This window comes from Nothobranchius furzeri, chromosome 17, assembly GCF_043380555.1.
Source record: "Nothobranchius furzeri strain GRZ-AD chromosome 17, NfurGRZ-RIMD1, whole genome shotgun sequence".
In the NCBI taxonomy this organism is placed as follows: domain Eukaryota; kingdom Metazoa; phylum Chordata; class Actinopteri; order Cyprinodontiformes; family Nothobranchiidae; genus Nothobranchius; species Nothobranchius furzeri.
The window spans coordinates 43,108,160-43,129,312 of NC_091757.1; the positions used below are offsets into that span (position 1 = coordinate 43,108,160).

The 21,153-nt window shown below is 42.1% G+C and overlaps 1 protein-coding gene across 2 annotated transcripts in view; it reads left to right on the top strand.

The window, feature by feature from the left end:
• Nucleotides 1–4,626: 4,626 nt before the first annotated feature.
• The window catches only part of mef2cb (myocyte enhancer factor 2cb), a 73,146-nt gene continuing 56,619 nt past the window's right edge, over nucleotides 4,627–21,153 (top strand). For both annotated transcript variants that reach the window (XM_070546085.1, XM_054731438.2), the window contains exons 1-2: nucleotides 4,627–4,860; nucleotides 19,807–19,924. The gene's annotated coding sequence lies outside the window, so the exon portion shown is untranslated. The remainder of the gene's footprint in view (nucleotides 4,861–19,806; nucleotides 19,925–21,153) is intronic.

The window sequence follows — 21,153 nt, forward strand, 5'->3', positions numbered from 1 at the left end:
ATAGGTTTGTGTCTGGGCTGCTGGGGCTGTGGGACAGGAAGGTATGTGCTTAGTGGTGATTGTGTGCCCAGAACTCCCATCATCCTCTGAGGCTGAACACACACACAGACTGATCTTGTGTGGAGCCAGAAGGTGGGCAGACACACCGAAGTCAGCACATGCCATGTCTATTTCCAAAAGATATTACTCATCCACAAATAAAACGAGAGATTTTCAAAGCTGTTTAATTTGTACACAGCTTTTCACAACGTAGCCAATGGGAAACAAAGAACACACAAAATAAAAGCATGGTATCTATCTATCTATCTATCTATCATCTATCTATCATCTATCTATCTATCTATCTATCTATCTATCTATCTATCTATCTATCTATCTATCTATCTATCTATCTATCATCATCTATCTATCTATCTATCTATCTATCTATCTATCTATCTATCTATCTATCTATCTATCTATCTATCTATCTATCTATCTATCTATCTATCTATCTATCATCTATCTATCTATCTATCTATCTATCTATCTATCTATCTATCTATCTATCTATCTATCTATCTATCTATCTATCTATCTATCTATCTATCTATCTATCTATCTATCTATCTATCTATCTATCTATCTATCTATCTATCTATCTATCTATCTATCTATCTATCTATCTATCTATCTATCTATCTATCCATCCATCCATCCATCCATCCATCCATCCATCCATCCATCCATCCATCTATCTATCTATCTATCTATCTATCTATCTATCTATCTATCTATCTATCTATCTATCTATCTATCTATCTATCTATCTATCTATCTATCTATCTATCTATCTATCTATCTATCTATCTATCTATCTATCTATCTATCTATCTATCTATCATCTATCTATCTATCTATCTATCTATCTATCTATCTATCTATCTATCTATCTATCTATCTATCTATCTATCTATCTATCATCTATCTATCTATCTATCTATCTATCTATCATCTATCTATCTATCTATCTATCTATCTATCTATCTATCTATCTATCTATCTATCTATCTATCTATCATCTATCTATCTATCTATCTATCTATCTATCTATCTATCTATCTATCTGTCTGTCTGTCTGTCTGTCTGTCTGTCTATCAATCAAGACAACAAAACATTTTTTGCATCTGTACTTTGTTTTCCCAATAACAATCCTTGAATTCATTTGATTTATCGGGTGTTCCTGTGTCCGCAAAACTGGATCTAAAGTAGTTCGAACCACCTCTAGCAGCAACAACACTATCTTGTTGCAGATGCTTCAGTTTAAAAAAAATTACCTCTGAGACCAAAACTTACTAAAAACTAATCTTCCAACAAACCAAAATGTGTGATGCTGCTATAGTTGTTTTATTTATCTTTATTCAAAGAGAAGTTCAGAGACTTAACATACACAAGTATGGATTCATAAATAATTGTCATAATAAGCTCCTCCGAGCCAGACTGTGGGCTTCTCCCAGGCTACTGTAGAGTTGTTGTACAACACTCATAAATCTGCCCAGAGTTAAATAAACCTGTCACTGGGTTCATTACGGTAATTATTTTAATTTTTTGTTGACGATTCAATGATAAAGCAACACAAAAAGGAAAAAGAAAATAGAGTGTGAGCTGTTTTCAGAAGACATGCCGTGCCACATTTGCGGTTGAGTGCTTGTCACCTAGTCAGCTGACAGAACACTTTGTGTTTTCACCACTGGCATAGCCCAGAGTGTTGTGAGCCAAAGCTCTCTCTCTCTCTCTCTCTCTCTCTCTCTCTCTCTCTCTCTCTCTCTCTCTCTCTCTCTCTCTCTCTCTCTCTCTCTCTCTCCCTCTCTCTGATGTACACTGCATAAATACAAATATATATTTTTTAAATAGCAAAGAAAGAAGTCCATGCTGATCAAAACCTTTATGGATATCAAATTTACATATCTATAAAATATAATCCTTAATGCCCTGTAAGCAATTGTGACAGCTTATTTTCACCATTCACTTATCTTCCTGTTACCTGGTTGCAGATTAGCCATCCGACTGTGACCATTGTGCCACAATGATTTAACGTTTCCATTACAAAGTGTTTACTGAAATGGGTCCTTAATAAACATGTAAATCACCAAATACCAAATTGCCATGTTTAAAATGCTAAATTTCTAAATTAATATTAAAGGTGTCTGTCTTCCACAGTCCCTGTGAACTGTCTGGTGATCTGAGCCCCAGCTCTAACTGAAATAAGTTCCCAGAGCTCTGCATCGCTCCAGTTTGGCATCTCAGCAAAATCTAATTAAAAAAAGCCAAGCTTATGCCTGTTTACTTTCATTTTCAATATAGTTGCTGGCCAGAGTTGGGCAGTAATTCCACTAGTGATCATGACACAACCCTCTGTTGTGCCAACCTGTAATTATCATTCACAAGAACTGTGTTGCAGTAATATTTCTACTAAGTGTGGTGGCACGAATGCTGCAAAATCCTTGCATTGCCATGCCTTTCAGAAGACGCGCCATGGCAGCAGTATTACGCTGATTTGCTGCCACAGAGGTTCTCTAAAAGCAGCTTAAAAGAAGCTCAAGTCAGAATCGTCCAAAGTAGATGCCAAAGCCATTTCAAATGAGAGCCCCTCCTGAGCCGACACCATATTTGTCGTTTTTCTCTATCACAGCTCTGGAGTTAGGCCTGCTCAATAAACATAGAGTGATGTAATTGGCAAGATTCTTTCTTCTAAACACAGCATAATAAAAATTTGTTTTTACCTTTAAAGCTGACAAGTTTCAGCTAATGCTGCAGCCGGGGCTCTGAGGACCGGCGGGATGGAGAGTTGTACGTGAGTTGCAACCACCCCCTAACCCCACCCCTACTCTGAGGGGTTTAATGAGATGCTGGCTACAAAGGACCTGAGGTTTGGGAGCGTATGATTACCTGTATCCAAGTTGGACTTGTGAAGAACTGGCAATCTGCCCAAGGGTATTTGTAAAACTTAAAAACATGTTGTCTGTTTTCTTTTACTGTCTTTTTATCCCCCAATAGTAGATTTTCTTTAGGATTGTTCTCCTTTTTCTTTTTTTTATTTATTCTTAATCCACTCAAGATAAGACGGTGCTCTGAAACTAGTCTCCAGAAGCAACCAAGTTCTTTTAGCAGATTTCTTCAGGCAGCGATAGCATTCACCTCCTGGGTCGGGTACAGTTTGTTTCTCTGGGTCAGACCTAAATACTAAATCTCATTTCTCATCTATGCTGAGGATAATTAAATAAACTCTTACCAACAGCCATTGATTCACTTTCCACCTCAATTCCCACCCAAAAGGATTACTGGATTCCAGTCCACCATGAGGTCATGTAAATACTAGACGGGGCATTCACTAATTTTTCAGTGCGTGGAGGTGAAGGTTAGGAATTACCCTAAAAACCAAAACGGATTAGTATTTTTGCCCAGAAACCTGTAAACAATACAACCAGATCAATACAAAACATTTTAGACTGTCAGAAATGAGACCCTTTAACATCCAGGGCCACTGATGCCACTCGTTCACTCCCTCTCACTGTAAATTCACTCCTTTGGGTGCATTCTGGGAAAGCACCAATCTATATCCCACTCGTCTTTCCTTAATGTCATCAGTCTCCACTTAAGTTATTCTGTTGATAAGAAGGATGCACAAAACACTAATTTGTGTGTTCTGTGTCATAATACACATTAGATTCTGGCATCAGATATTTGAGCGTGACTGGAAAGAATTTGATGAAATTACCCCCGTGCCACCCGCACAACACTCACACAAGATATTACGATTTAAGCTTGTTGATTCTTGCAATGTACCGAATGTGTCATTAAGGAAAAAAATAAAGACTCAAAGTCATGATGCCAGAAGCTTAGGGAAAGCAGACCGTTTTCTTCTTCTTTGGATGGAAATGTATGATTTTTATCAGGTACGTAATGACAAAACAACATTTCCTGAGCATTTTTCGTTCTTTGAAAAAGCAAAGCTGTAGGCGGATTTTAGTCATGGATATACTCAGATAAATGAGCTTATAATTACCAAATTATAGGTGTACACCGCTGCACCTGGTATTTTGACATTTGACAAGATGGTATCAATGCTACCTAATTTCTTCCAGTGGCTAATTTATTTATGATTCACACAAGGTACTCTGGTTCTGGTCATGAAAACAGGTTGGATTATTACAGGTTTCTTTATTTTTAGCACGTTTTGCAGCTTTAATATCCAAAATCATCACAGTTTACATGAACTTTGATGCAGGGACAGAGTTGCTCTTTGCTAAAACAAAAAAAGCTTGATTATTGAAAATTTGACACACATATCATCCTTAGATTTGAGTATTGGATGAGTGGATGGACAAAGGTTGTCTTTTTTTGTAAGTGTGAAGATGGCAATATTCTCGAGGTGGGGGCACAAATGCCAGTGCTAGCAGGGATCTGAGGTAAGGGAATGTGTGTACAGGGATGGGGTAAACAGGGTGGGGGTGACACTGATCCGCCCAAAGGCTAAATTTACCCAAGACTGACAGGAACAGGTGGATTTGGTCCGGACGGGGGGTTAGGGGGTGGTCAGAGAGACCCAGACCTGATTTCAGTTCAGGCAGAAATCGGGTGCAAACACACAACCCAGACCAGGGTTTCTGTTCAAAGCCAGCTGGTCTGGCTTTAAGATATGCAGGGTGTTTATTTGTAGCTAATTTCCGATTTTTATCTTTTTTTTATTTTTTTTTTTATTTTTATTTTTTTTTGCCTTTTGTTGCTTTATTTTCTACTTTTTAAAATCCTCTGCCTGAGCTGGGCCTCAGCTGGTGCTGCAGGGTGTGACATCCTGGAATAGCAGAAAAAAAGGCACGGGTAAGTTTTAACAGAGTAGCTTTTCCTTTCCTTTTCCCTCCTTCTTGTCTCAATCTTATTTTGTCAGTGGAAAAGCTGCCAGCCCTCCCCCTTACCTCCCCAAGCTATCCCTCCCTTCCTGTCTTCCTGGATTTCAGACCATAGTTGGTGAAGCGGTCCATGGCGAGTTTAACAAATTGAGCAATTTGTTTTAACATATGAGCTTCTCAGTTGGAACTATTGTGCAATTATTTGCTGTTATCAGTGAGAAAAAAGAAGTTTGCCTTAGATTTTTACAATTGACTCATCATAAAAAAAACAACATAGTAATAGTCCACCGCTGTTAGAAAATGTGCTGTCCAGTCTGGTGTTGAAAACTTTGAAAAGACAACAACGACAACAAAATAAATAAAAAACATAACATTTTTGTCTAAATTAATTGAGCCTAAATTTGAAAAGTTGCAAATACCACTGAAAATGAGCCTGACTCTACAAGTACAGTACATGCACATATAAATGAGTTATTTTATTTGATCTACTTCTACAAAATGGATTTCAACACAACCAACGAAGCAGAACCGTAGAAACTTTGATCCAGTTTACATGAACAGCTTAGTCCTCACTTGTTTTTTTGACCTGAAAATTTCATGTCTGTGATGGTGGGAGCTGAGGAAACGAGTTCTTTTCCTTCTTCTTAAGCTGGGCGGACACTTTAGGTAGCAACACGTCGGACCTAAAATTATGCCAAAAATAGCAGTTTTTACACAACACGTCAGACTTTTTTTGTGTTGTTTTGCCTGTTGTCCTTCAGGAGTGCTGCAGGACAACACACAGAAATGTATGGGGGTTGGATGAGGAAAACGAAATAAATAAGGTAAATCTGTGTTTTGTGATCAGTTTAATTTGACATGAACACGACAAACATGCCTTCTTGACAATCCTTGTCATTGTGTGTAAAAGACGTGTAGAAGTAAAAATGAACAACGTGTGTTAAACAGCGGGTGAGCAGTGTTGACGCATGATTGCGCATGCGCCCTGAGCGGTTCTGGTACTTTTTGGGTCGCAGCCGCTCTCTGCGCCGCTTCAACCCTCACGAGGAACGAGCAAAACATCAAACACTCCAGAAGTCCGTGCGAGCTCACAATTGCTGATAGGTAGCTGGTCACGTGGTGTTAATCGCCTCTCGTAACCCCCTGTACACTACACGATGCTCAGCGCAAAACTCACCCCAATCTTGTGGATTCTCGCACGAGTGGAAAATTGGCTCAAAAAAGTGAAAAAGTCACACAGTGTACGCCCGGCTTTAGGACAGTGAGTGCTTTCACACACTTGCCTCTCTGCCTTTGAAAGTCACCTCACCCTGTCAGTTCAGGGTTAGGGTTAAAGCCGGGCGTACACTGTGCGACTTTTTCACTTTTTTGAGCCAATTTTCCACTCGTGCGAGAATCCACAAGATTGGGGCGAGTTTTGCGCTGAGCGTCGTGTAGTGTACAGGGGGTTACGAGAGGCGATTAACACCACGTGACCAGCTACCGATCAGCAATTGTGAGCTCACACGGACTTCTGGAGTGTTTGATATTTTGCTCGTTCCTCGTGAGGGTTGAAGCGGCGCAGCGAGCGGCTGCGACCCAAAAAGTACCAGAAACGCTCACGGTGCATGCGTAATCATGCATCAACACCGCTTGCCCGCTATTTCCCTATTAATACACATTGTTTGTTTTTATTTCTACCCGTCTTTTACACACTATGACAAGGATTATCAAGAAAGCATGTTTGTCATGTTCATGTCAAATTAAACTGATCACAAAACACAGATTAACTTTCTTTATTTCGTTTCCTCATCCAACCCCCATAAATCCCTGTGTGTCTTCCTGCAGCACTCCCGAAGGACAACAGGCAAAACAAGACAAAAAAAAAGTCTGACGTGTTGTGTAAAAACTGCTATTTTTAGCATACTTTTAGGTCCGACTTGTTGCTTCCAGACGTACAGTGTGAGCAGTCAGGTCGCATGCGAGAACTGGGTCGTACAGTGTGAGCACATGACTCGTGAGATCTGCCCTGCGAGGAAGTCGAGCAGTTTGAGCTGAAGCTGAGCGCCCGGCTTTAGGGTTTCACCAAAGTTCAAAGGTCAACTGACAGCATGTGTTTTGGTGTCATTGTGTGTTTTTCATTTCACATCAGTACAGTAGAAATCTTATTTGTTTCCCTTTTATTTTCTTCACACAAAATAAAAAATCTGCCACACAAATATCCAGAAAAGTTAAGGATTGTTTATTGTTAAGTTCATACAGTGCAGTTATGACAGAAACCACGCTGTCACTTGGTTTCTATGGTTATTTGCTCAGCACAGCTGATCCAGATGCTCTTAGGTTACAGCATTTCTGTCACCGGAGAAGTTCTATTTAATTTCTTAAACAAATTATAACTGAACTTTGACAAATTACACATATGGGAGCAGTTTTGATTGCAACAGTATGGAAAGCAGATGTGTTTTGGTTTTGTCAGCATAGTAATTTAGCTCCCAGTGTCCTTTTTCTTTGCTCTCCTTTGTTTTATTTAGCTCTGAAAGATCTCCAACAGTGCTATGTCCTCCTGTTTGATAACTCTTTTTCCTTCTTCCCCCCTTGAGCTCTGTCAAGGCCAGAAAACATTTTGATGCTTTGCCGCCACGATACAATACTTTTGTGCTGGGGCCTCCTAAATCTACAAAACACAAGCACTGGTGCTAGGCGGCTCTTTTGATCTGCGGCTAATCTCAATTGCCTGCTTCCCCTCTGATCATGTATGAATAAGAATGAGTCGAGGGTGATCCTGGAGGCACAAGGAGCTTTAGACTCCGCCGCTCATGTGCCAAGCTCCACCGTGTAGCACAACCCCTTAGCTGCTAGGCCTCGCGATCACACATCAGAGGTGGGGAATCCTCATTTAGACACATATATTCCACTGTGCTTGCTTTTCCTTCACAGCAAGATGTTATCAGCCGCCTGTCAAGAGTGTGGGAGAAATTGCATAGCTGTGCTGAGTGATCTTTGATTGTCAGGAGAATTGGCAGAGGTCAACAGCTGCAGGAGGAGCTTCTGCTGTGTCATGGTTAGGAAAGGAATGCATGCTAATGTCAGACTTCTGTACCACAACTAAAACATAGGGAGGTCTGAGTGAATCATAAACCTTGTTTGATAAATATTCAGAGTGACACGATAAAGGGATTTTGTGTGATTTTGGTGGGTTGGTGAATTTTCTTCACTTAATTTCCAGAACAATACTGAAGGTTATCTTAGGATCTGTTTTAAACAGCGTCGGTTTGCTGCAGCCTTACAAAGTGAGTCATAAGTAAAATGAAGGAAGTAAAATTATTAGTTTGTTGTGTTTCTCTGTATTTCTATAATGTTCTTACTATAAATGATTGTGTGAAGAAAACATTCCTGGTCATAGTGGACAGAAACAAATTGTGATGAAATAGGATTTGATGCCCTTTTGACCATTTTTTTTTTTTAGTTTAAGCTTTTCCTCCATATGAATTAATGAATTAATAAGTTTTATTTAAGTGTCATGCACAACACATGCCCAGCCCATACGGCCTTATAAGACACTATTTAACACAAAGAAGTGGCTATACATGTACAAAAACATTATTTTACATAACAGGATAAAGTACCATTTGTCTTTGTTTCCACGCTCTCTCTGTAAATTTTGCTAACTTAAAAATGTCTTTGTCAAAAAGCCATAAACTACTTATACATAGTTTATATTACTCTTCATTTTACAATGAAAAACTTGGCTGCTGGAAAAATCTTTGGTATTTAAAAGTGTTTCCATGGCAGAATGAACTTTTCTGACCAGCTCCTCTCCCGTCAATCATAAGGATGCACATGAAAGCAATAGCTCTAAAGATAAACTTATCAGATAATCCTACCTTGTGTGGTGTCATGAGCACTCTGGTCCGCTCAGAAGGATGTTGAGACTGCTCTGATCATAAACCTGGGATTTTAAACATGTTTGATTATTTTGGTCTGGTTTCTGGAACCAAACAAACACGCTGCCTGCTGGACGGGACGTCTAGCTATTCAGGAAACAAGATGATCAAAGCACGCAACACTGTCCTCTTCGGTTTGTTTTATAAACTTATCAGATAATCCTACCTTGTGTGGTGTCATGTTAGATTTGATTACAAGATTTCCCTTGTTTGTGAATGAAATCCGTGCCTGTGCACTAAAAAAGTAAAACTGGCATATCTGTGATATTTTTTTTATCACCATGTGTAGGGCCTCTTGTGCTTTGAAAATTGTCCAACAATTAATGAATCCTGCTGTATGAACCTGGCTTTAGTCAATGTGGTTGTCTGTTAACATATGAAGAGCTGCATGTTATTCAACTTAGAGGCCAAAATTCTAACATTTAGGAACCCCTACGCTCTCCTTGACCTACACGAAGGTTTAGAATGTGACCGGATTGCAGCAAACTTGGACAACCTTTGACAGTGGAAAGCCAGTCATGGTTCTGCTACACTCAGTACTTTCAAAAGTTCTTTTTGAAAAAATTTTGCTATATTAGCCTATGTGCATCCTTGACACATGCACACAAAGCAGCACATTCCCATGATGATCCCACTGTATACATCCATAATAACACCATGCTTAGGGGTCTAATCTGGCATGACAGATCATGTCAGGATGCCACTATGTACTAGAAGATTACACCTCATAGCATGATCCTGGTACTGTGATTGGGTTTTAGCCTAGGCATTCTTGCTTCAAAATCTTGATGTCCAAGCCAAGCATGTCCAAAGCACTCCATCGTCTGTATGGTACTACCATTATAACCCGTGTTCTACATTGGACCTCTATAAGCTGCAATCAAGATAATAAGCAACCACAGACTTGCTACAGACATTTTGTGCATATTCAGAATTACCCTCAGTTCACTGTGCAGTGTTCTTTGACCTTGCCAAGACCCTACAAAGACCAGCCACCTTCTTGTTGTTTTACCATTGCAGTGGACTCTTCATTCAGTACAAAATGTGCATTAGATTTGTCACTTCTCACAGTCCTGTCTTGCATATGAGTGTGTAAGATCAAATCAGATCTATAACAGGATAAATTGTGCAATTCTGCATCTCTAGTCCCAAACACCTCATTACAATGAAAGTTTGTGTGACCAGGTCTCAACATGTCAAAGCTTTTTTGGCCACATTTGGGCATTTTTTTCCCACTTAAGTCATGCAGTCATGTTATGAGTGACCACTGTTTGAAATGTTGTGCTTGATTGAATGAAAGGTGATTTTGGTACACAGAATGTAGGTAGCTGAACTGCAGTTCAGCTGCACATTTTTGCAGTGTATGTGTTGATGAGGAATATACTTCATTTTTGCACACTTATAGATTTTAATGCTTTTACAGACACAACTTGAACACCACATCAAGACACACTTTTAAACACCCCTTGAACTGAGACCAAAACAAAAGTAACACTGGCATCTTTCCTTCATGTGCACAATTAGAGAAAATGAAGCTAGAACAATGGAATAACTGTGCCTGCGCTGGAGCAGTTCATGTGGGATTATTTTCCAACCATTCAAAAGGAGGAAAAATCATTAGCAGAAAGTCAGTCTCTTTTTTTTCATCTTCCCCCCTCTCAGAGCAATCTGGAGGAGACAAAAAGAACGTTTAGCCTTTGATATACAGACAGAAAGCATGACAGTCAGGCTGGCTATTCATCGAGAAGACACGAGAACAGAAGAAAGGGGTTAGAGAAACACCAGTGTCAAGGATTGGAGGGGAAAGTGGAAGTAAATTGAAATGAAAATAATTAAAACAGTGGGCTATTTGTTACCAGCATTTTGTTTCTGTTTAAAACGACCTTGCCTAAATGCTTAGATAATTCAAGTAAATGAAAAGGGCATGGTGCTATTCACCTTATAAAATCATGTGTATGGTTTGAAGAGACTCATTAAACTGTGCATGAGGGATACTTCTAGTTAACTCAGTGTGTTAAACCTCTTTATCCTGTGTTGAGAAGAGTGCAGACCTCCCCTGCAGGCAGCACACCTAACTGCTGGGTGTGTGTTAGTGTGTGTGTGTGCATGCATGCATGTGTGTGTTTCATGTGTAGCAGATGGCACACTGATGGCACCTGCCATACTGTGTGCATTAATGATACACGTGAAATTAAAGTTGTTTGATTGTAAACAAAATCAGTCAGTGGCCAATCAGGGCTGATTAATCAATGTCAGCATGGCTTATTTAATTCCAGAAATCCAGATGTTATATGGTTAATTATCTTTATTGAAATTATTATATGAGATTTCCTTTGAATTAAATCAAGTGAGTGTGTTGTTTGTCAAGATACGATGAAGCAACATGTTTGATCGTCTGAACCGGTCTCAGGACCATGCAGGACAGTTTTTGGGATGTAATCGGAGCCTCAAGCACAACAAAAGAAGAGCTTGTTGTTGAGCTTGTGCCTCATTCATAATTCAGAAAAGGTGTACTGTTTGTTAAATACAACACATGCAAATCTCTCTGGTGCAGCCTCCTGTGTGACACAGCTTGGAAGAAGCTTATCGTGTAGCCATCACAGTTCAGATCCCTCCTCACTTTGCTATTGCTCAACTCCAGTTTGTGCTTTTACTGTAAGGGCGGCTGGCGAGAGATGTCAGTGAGATGTTTGCCTTGGCCTGGACACAAAGACAAACTGTGTTATTGAAATGAGTGCCGTGTAAGGTTTTACTGAAACACTGGGCCACAAAAACCAATGATAAGCAGACTGAACTTTTTCCTCAGTTCTTTTTTGGGCTTTTCTTCTTCGTAAAATGCAGCATGAAAAATTGCAAAGGTCACTTGTTGGACCATTTATTCCTAAAATGAAATCAGTTCGACTCCTTTTTTCTTTGTTTCATGAAGTATTCTGGTATAAAGAAAGACAAATGAGTTTAGAGTAATTTCTGTAATTTACCTTGGAACAAAGGGAGAATTATATGTATCTTTAGGTTTATCAAAGATTTAAATACAATACAAAGATAGAAAATCACCTTAAAGCTTAAATTAGAAACAATTGTCAATTGCCTCTTATGATGAGTTGTATAAATGGAAACCGTGTTCCCTCGCCTGGACGTGGGTCAACGGGGCCCCCCTCTGGAGCCAGGCCTGGAGGTGGGGCATGTTGGCGAGCGCCTGACGGCCGGTCTTTCACCCATGGAGCTCGGCCGGGCAAAGCCCGAAGAGGAAATGTGGATACCCCCTTCCCATGGGCTCACCACTCGTGGGAGGGGCCAAAGGGGTCGGGTGCAGTGTGTGACGGATGGTAGTCGAGGGCGGGGGCCTTGGCGGTCTGATTCTCGGCTACAGAAGCTGGCTCTTGGCACATGAAATGTCACCTCTCTGGTGGTGAAGGAGCCTGAGTTGGTGTGTGAGGCTGAGAGGTTCCGACTAGATATAGTCTAACTCACCTCAATACATGGCTCTGGCTCTGGAACCAGTTTCCTTGAGAGGGGTTGGACTTTCTACCACTCTGGAGTTGCTCCCACTGAGATGCACCGAGCAGGGGTGGGCATACTAGTTGTCCCCCATCTTGGTGCCTGTAGGTTGGGGTTTACCCCAGTGAATGAGAGGGTAACCTCCCTCTGCCTATGTGTGGGGGGACGGGTTCTGACTGTGGTCTGTGTTTATGCACCAAACTACAGTTCAGACTACCCACCCTTTTTGGAGACCTTGGAGGGGGTGCTGGAAAGCGCTCCTTCCAGTGACTCCCACATCCTGCCGGGGGACTTTAACACTCACGTGGGTAACAACAGTGAGACCTGGAGAGGTGTGGTTGGGAGGAACGGCCCCCCGATCTGAATTTGAATTGTGTTTTGTTATTGGACTTCTGTGCCAGTCATGGATTGTCCATAATGAACACCATGTTCAGACATAAAGGTGTCCATATGTGTTCTTGGCACCAGGATACCTTAAGCCGCAGCTCGATGATCGGCTTTGTTATTGTTTCATCTGACCTGCGGCCGCATGTCTTAGACAATCGGGTGAAGAGAGGGGCGGAGCTGTCAACTGACCACTACCTGGTGGTGAGTTGGCTCAGATGGTGGGGGAGGATGCCGGTCAGACCAGGCAGGCCCAAATGTATCGTGAGGGTCTGCTGGGAACGTCTGGCAGAGTCTCCTGTCAGAAAGAGCTTTAATTCCCACCTCCGACAGAGCTTCCAAAATGTTCCGTGGGCGACGGGGGACATTAAGTCTGAAAGGACCCTGTTCTGTGCCTCCATTTTTGAGGCAGCCGACCGGAGCTGTGGTCGCAGGATCGTTAGTGCCTGTCGTGGTGGCAACCCCGAAACCGCTGGTGGACACCGGCGGTTAGGGATGCTGTCAAGCTGAAGATAGAGTCCTATCAGGTCTTTTTGGCCTGTGGGACTCCAGAGGCAGCTGACAGGTTCCGGGAATTCAAAGCAGAACGCGGCTCAGGTGGTCGCCAAGGCAAAAACCCAGGCATGGGAGGAGTTCGGTGAGACCATGGAGCAAGACTTCCGTACGGCTTCGAGGGGATTCTGGTCTACCATCCGGCGCCTGAGGGGGGAAAGCTGTGCGCTACCAACACTATCTATAGTGGGGTCGGTGTGCTGCTGACCTCTACTCGGTACGTTGTGGATCGGTGGGCAGAATACTTCAAAGACCTCCTCAATCCCACCGGCAGGTCTTCCAGTGAGGAAGCAGAGTCTGGGGACTTTGGGTTGGCCTCTCAAATCTCTGGTGCTGAGGTCACTGAGGTGGTTAAAAAGCTACTCTGTGGCAAGGCTCCAGGGGTGGATGAGATCCGCCCGAAGTTCCTTAAGGCTCTGGATGTTGTGGGGCTGTGTTGGCTCTGCAATATCGCGTGGACATCGGGGCAGTCCCACTGGACTGGCAGACCGGGGTGGTGGTCCCCTTATTTTAAAAGGGGGACCGCAGGGTGTGTTCCAACTACAGGGGATCACACTCCTAAGCCTTCCTGGTGAGGTCTATTCAGGGGTTCTGGAGAGGAGAGTCCGTCGGATTGTTGAACCTCAGATTCAGGAGGAGCAATGTGGTTTTCATCCTGGCCGTGGAACACTGGACCAGCTCGATACCCTTAGGGGCATCCTGGAGGGTGCATGGGAATTCTCCCAACCAGTCTACGTGTTTTGTGGATTTAGAGAAGGCATTTGACCACATCCCTTGGGAGGCACTGTGGGGGGTACTCCGGGATTATGGGGTACCAGGCCCTCTGACACGGGCTGTTAGGTCCCTGTATGACCAGTGTCAGAGATTGGTCCGCATTGACGGGAGTAAGTCGGGCTCGTTCACAGTGAGAGTTAGACTCCGCCAAGGCTGCCCTTTGTCACAGATTCTGTTCATAACATTTATGGACAGGATTTCTAGGTGCAGCCAAGGTGTGGAGGGCATCCATTTTGGTGTCCTGAGGATCAGGTCTCTGCTTTTTGCAGATGATGTGGTCCTGTTGGCTTCATCAGAACGTGATCTTCAGCTTTCGCTGGAGCGGTTCGCAGCTGAGTGTGAAGCAGCTGGGATGAGAACCAGCTCCTCTAAATCTGAGACCATGGTCTTAATTCGGAAAAGGGTAGAATGCCTTCTCCGGGCCAGGGATGAGGTCCTGCCCCAAGTGGAGGAGTTTAAGTATCTCGGGGTCTTGTTCACGAGTGATGGAAAACTGGAGCGTGAGATCAATAGGCGGATTGGTGCTGCGTCTGCAGTGATGCGGACGTTGTAATGGTCTGTCGTGGTGAAGAAAGAGCTGAGTCAGAAGGCGAAGCTCTCGATTTTTCGGTCGATCTACGTTCCTACCCTCACCTATGGTCATGAGCTTTAGGTAGTGACCGAAAGAACGAGATTGTGGATACAAGCAGCCGAAATGAGTTTTCTCTGAAGAGTGGCTGTGCTCTCCCTTAGAGATAGGGTGAGAAGCTCGACCATTCGGGAGGGGCTCAGAGTAGACCTGCTGCTCCTCCACATCGAGAGGAGCTAGTTGAGGTGGCCCGGGCATCTGGTCAGGATGCCTCCTGGACGCCTCCCTGCTGAGGTTTTCTGGGCACGTCCAACTGGGAGGAGACCTAAAGGTAGACCCAGGACACGGTGGAGGCACTATTTGTCTCTCACCTGGCCAGGGAATGCATTGGGGTTCTCCTGGAGGAGCTGGCCTAAGTGGCTGGGGTGAGGGAAGTCTGGGCCTCTCGCCTTAGGCTACTGCCCCCGCGACACGACTCTAGATAAGCGGATGAAAATGGATGGATGGATGGATGGATGTCACATTTCATTAGTCCACATAAAAACCATTTCCATGATAAGAATAGCCTTTTTTCATACTCTTAATAACTGATTAATGTAGAGCAGAGGAATGCAATAGTGTGATCTAGATTAATTATGATAGATTTATCAGCTTTGCTTTCCCAATTACAATATACATTGGTGAAATCCCTGCGACACCATTACTAGTGATATTGCCCTTTGAGTTTCATTATGAACATTATTAAAAGAGAGTTTTAGATGACTAACACAAATACTGGTGTAGAAAAGTAAGAAGTGACTTCTGGATCAGGGACATCACGAACAAAGGTCAGATGTTTAGGTTCAGAATATTTGACCAAAAATGGTTGGATGATAATGCAGTAAGATTCTGTTCCCTGTATGTGGGGAAAAAAACTAAAGAGTAAAGGTCACAAAATACAAAAGACACTTGTGGATTGATGTGAAAATCAGTGATATGAAAATAATAAGCTTGATAGTTGGTTGGCTGCTATGCTATTTAAACTGCTTTATAAATAAATTGGTATGGTATGGCCATGAATTATGACAAAACAACATATTTTATCCATGGATTTGTCAAAGGTGTGGCTCACTTGTCTAATAAATACATTTGCAGTGGTCTCTAGTAGAAATTAATGCCTTGTAAGCCGTACTTGGGGCAAAAAATGCCTAGAATGGCTTGGATCAACACAGACAAGTCTTTAGCAACAGAGAGTACACAACATTGCAGGATTTACAGTCTCATGTCCTGATAGTTGGACATCTTTCCTCAGATTAGATAAAAGCAATGTGACTTTACCACTGACTTGCAATGTGGATGTTTTATCTCCACAAATAACACAAATAATGGAGGAGGTCTTCTGTGTGGTGGAGTTGCTAATGCTAACGGTCAGCTTCTACTAGATGGGCCGTTGGTTGCTGTTTCCTTGACGCTAAACCCCGTTGCAAGACAAGATGGGTGAGTCCATGAATGTTAAGTGACAGTGTGAAGTAGATCTTCAGGCTTTTCATATCCTAGCGTCTCATCACCTATTTTCTATAGAAGCTAATGCAGCAAGCAGGTGTAGGAGACTGTTTCATGTTCGGCTTGCATGAAAAACCCACGGTGGTGTCATATTGTGGGGCAAGAGTCTAACCCAGGACATGCAGAATCAGAGTCAGAGTCGGGTTGTTTGAAAAAATAATAATATTTATTGACAAAACAATGAACTAAGAGCGCACTGGAAAACCAGCAGGTGCAGAAACGGGAAGCAGCATCTAGAGGGGAGAGGAACAGGGGTGAGTATGGAAGTAGTAGTATGGTAGGGGAATTGCTGACGGAGGGACTTACGGCTTAGAGAGACGAGACGTGTGTGGGAGGGGTGAGCCGGGGTAAGTCCAGGGAATGAATGTAGAGCGGTTGAGGTGAATGGTGAAATTGGATCCGGACCGGGGTGGTTCTGGAGAGGGAGCGAGAGGTGGAGGAGATCGGGTTGGCACTTGGAGGAGGGTGAACCAGGAGACGAACCAGAGAATAATCCAAAACGGCGTCGGGAAAAATCCTGATGGTAATCCAGACCTGAGGTGAATAAATCCATAAAAAGTATCAATCCAAGTCACGAGAAAAAAACACACTAGAGAAACTAGAGCTAGGGATAAGCGAGGGCTAGAAACTACCAGTCAGTGGCAATCATCCGGCGTCGAGTCATGTCCACCTTCCTGCTTATAAACCGGCCTGCTGATCAGCTGATTAGAAACAGCTGTTGCTCCCTCTCCTGAAACCAAGCACTCAGAGATCATGAGAAGATGAGAAGAGTACTCACCCCAGCTCATGACAGGTGGCTGATTATATTCAGAAATAATCTGTTTAAAATTGCTTTTAAGTCAACCACACCTTAAATATTTACATTCATCTCAACCTCTTTATGTAAGACCAAACCATAACTGAAACAATGTCATACTATATCAATGGATCCCAACAGTTTTCCATGAGGACACCCTTTGCCTTCATCCAAGATGAGCCATGACCCCTGACACTAACTCCTTCACACATTTACACAATAAAAGTGATTAATTACATCACAGTTATTTGCACAAGCAGCAGCAGTTGTATGTTTTTGTACTTATTCTCCTTTTACACTGTAGCCCATGTTATTTAATTTTATAAATGTAATGCTCACAAATATAAGTTTGGTAAGCTCACAACACAATTTTAGGGATTCCTGCAATCTCTAGTGACTCCAGGCTTGGACCCACTGCTGTAGATAATGTGTTTCTGTAGAAAGTCTTCCAAAAAATGTATTGTACCATGTTTTGTTTATTTATTTATTTGTTTATTTATGTTTTACATTTTTTAAATGAACCAACAGTACAGAGTACTCGGGTTTGACTCTAAAACGGTTCTTCCTCAATCAGAACTCTTAACTGTAATACAAAAAGTACAAAACAACGTGCAAACAGGGAGTCTACAGCTTCCCAGCTGAGCCACTGAGATTAAATGGCCTGCAGGTCTTTCCGTCTCCACTGTGAAGGCTTTGGTCGTCACGTCATGTAGCACAAACCTACCGTCACAACACCAAATGTCTTCGAAATTCATTAGGGAGCGAGCTTGTGAAGAATGACTGAAATCTGTAAATACCAAATAAAGCTGGAAGCATCCTCAGACATATCCGACACACGACAAATAGTCTCTATGTCTTCTCGTACCGCTGTAATAGCTGGCTAATTCTCCAGAGCGGTGAAGCAGAGTGCTTGACAACATCATCTACTGTGACAGGCAGATTGTGTTTTCACGTGAGCATGATCGACAACAGATTGCACTGAGCTCAGGCTGTTCCTGTTTGCCCTGGAAATGTGTTTGTGTTTATCTTTTTTTTTTACTTGAGAGAGGCATTCCTTTCCACTTCTCTTTCACCCTGTTACCAAAAAATAAAAAATAAAAATAACACACTTTTTTTTTAGATGAGCCATCCTGTGTGTGTGTTTGAGACAGCATCTGTGTGTGACACATGCTGTAAAGCGGCTGCCAGGAGAGGCTTAAGAAACAATCCAAGCAAGATCAATATCAGCAAACCGCACTTATGTGTTTGACTTAACATCCAGTTGCAGCTTCCCCTGTTCCCTTTAAACGCCAAACCTCACAATAAACTGCATTTACCCAGCAGCCTAACGTGTGTGTCTACACACTGTGACATATTGTAATTGCATAATGGTTTTGGCAATTGTAAAATATATTTTTTTCCAACTACAGGATTTGATATAACTGTCAACCCACACTTTAGCACACATGTACGCACACTTCTAAGAACATTGAATTCTACTAAATGTGTTTAAGGAGTAGGAGCGAGAACCCAAAGAGCTCAGCTGGGATTAATGTTTTTGTTCATGGTATTTAGAAGTGTAGTTTACTCGTTTATTCAATACATTTACACTGTTCTCTAGTGTAAATCAATACCTTATGAGTCTTTAAAAAAAAGAAAAAGCTGTGATCCTCTTGTTCTGAGATGCAGAGGTGGGCTGAAAACAGCAGGATTACTCATTATTATTAGCAGAATGTGCACACCTCACTTCTGATTGGCTAACAGAATTCATTCAGCCATGTTGCAAAGTCACTATCACCAAGACATTCCCCACACTCTCTCCTCGCTGCAAAATAAATTGAAAATATCTTCCCGAGAGCGGGTGCGAGCCAAGATGGGCGAGGCCATGATTGCAAATTCACTGTGTGACATAGATATGTGAGAATTTTCAAATCCTCGAATTTCACCGTCAATTTCTATTAGAAGCTAATGCAGGAGACTGTAGTAGGCAACACGTTCTCACACCTGAAGCATCAAAAACTGATGCTGGGTGACCAAAGGTTTGTTTCCGACGTGTTTGGAGCCAACACGCTGTGCCAGTGCGTCGGTTTCCGACGCCCACGGTAAAATGGAGATTTCACCAAATTGTGACCTTTACCCTCTTGCTAATTAACCTTGCCCTCACCCCCATCCTAACCTTAACCCTCTTGTGCTTTCAAAACTTTGTTCCTAGTTGTAGCGTCCCTCTCCAACACAGTTAATGGGAAGTTTTAAATGAGCAACAGGGTTAAGGTTAGGACGGGGGTGAGGGGAAGGCTGATGTCGGTGAAATGTGCGTTTTAACACAGGCGTCCTTTTTCAACGCTTCAGGTGAGAGGACGTGTTGATGTAGGGGACAATTTCCATGTTTAGCCTGCATGAAAAACTCAGAGTGACCGATTATAAACAGAAACTATGATTATTTCAGTAAACCACACCTTTAAGAAGATATGTGTGTCCTATCAAAACATGGATTAGATGATGCACATTGCAGCATACATGAGTATTCAGGCTTTGCCTTATTTCTATTGAGTGGAAAACCGAGCAAAATACACAAAAGGTCTTCTCCTTTGCATTAAATATATGAGGAGAGAATGAAGCTGTAAGTGCTTCTCTGCCATAGTTTTATCCCAGCTGACTAGTCAGGCAGTCGCATATGAATATGCATGACCCAACACTTGCCTTGTTTAATGATTCCAGCACATTCAAATGTATTCTCAAACTCAAATGTATTCCTCTATACGCACACAGGCATTAAATGCATACACACATGCAGCTATTACAGTATAGTTATGCGTAATACCTTATATGTTCCATGCAAACATTGCCTATTAGGTTCATCCTTCCTTCTTGCATTTTCCCACTTTGTTTCTTCTACTATAGGTGCCGATGAAAGTCAACCGTTGCGAAGACTTAAAGGATCTCTCCGAAGAGCTGCTGGCAGACTGCGTGGAGAGCCAGGGCAGGCAGAACTGAAGACGACGAAGGAACACTGAATGTGGTACAGTCACAAACCCACTCATACATGCCAATGTGTCAACGGCAGAGTCTTTGCAAATGCATGTTGTGTACAAAAAGTCAGAAATGGGGAAAACAAATAAATAAAAAAATGAGATTGTGAAAACTCGACTTGTTTCATGCACGCTGATGTGCAACGCCATGATATCTGCCATGTTGCATTTATGAAGCGACGGTGTCTAACAGACTACACCCTATCGATTGTTATGGAGGTCTGAGGTCCAGAGGAAGCGCTATTAAAGATTAAAGGGTCAGGTGATGTGAAGGTGGTATCCAGAGTCATCAGACACCAGCGGCTTCAGTTACATGCTGTAATGTCCGCCCGTCAAACAGATTATCCTGCCTGATTTATTTATTAACCCATCACCAAAACCCCTCCTTCATTTCCTACCCTGACTGCTTTACAGCGCGACTGGATGGCAGATTTTCATTTCCAATTAACAGATAATCTCCAGTAGGAATATTTTTTGTGTCAATCCTCACCACTCTCAGGCAAAACTCGCGTCTTTTTGCAAAGACACATCAACAAAAACTAAAGTTCTCAAGTCAAATGAGCATATTAGGCACCATTCGAGTAAAATCTTTGAACTGATACAGCAACCGTTTAATTGGGATATAATGGAACTCTGGTATTACAAGACACTATCAGGGACGCACATCTTCACAGAAAGCCTCTGCACTCCCTGTCTTATCTGGAGTGGCAAACACACTGCTCTAATTGTTATCTTCACACTAATAGAGTGAATGTTTTGAAATCATTTGGCGGGATGGATAAAGACTTCCAATGCTTACTGTCTTTGTCATGGCTTATCAGACAGAGCTGGAGAAGTGTGGGGAAAGTGTCTGGGAAAGTAAACAGAAACCCCAAAATACTGTTTAGATGTGTTTTACTTACGATAAACAAGATGATCTGATTGCTTTTTAACGAGGTTGAATTTATTTTATCTGTCATTAGTTTTTATTTGCAATAATTCTAAAAATGTCAACTTTTAGATTCAGTTTCTTTGGGATCTTTAAGGGCAAAGATTTTGGCTCAGCTGTGGTAAAAAGTTGTGTGACGTGCATTAATACAAACAAGGAGAAATCCAATCTGCCACTACAAGATCTTCAACTTTGGCAGCTTCAAAAACAAAAGTTGGCTGCAGACTTCATTGTTTTAATGCGCGCGCGCTCTACTGGTTGATTATTTAAAGCAGACTTCAACCCATTATC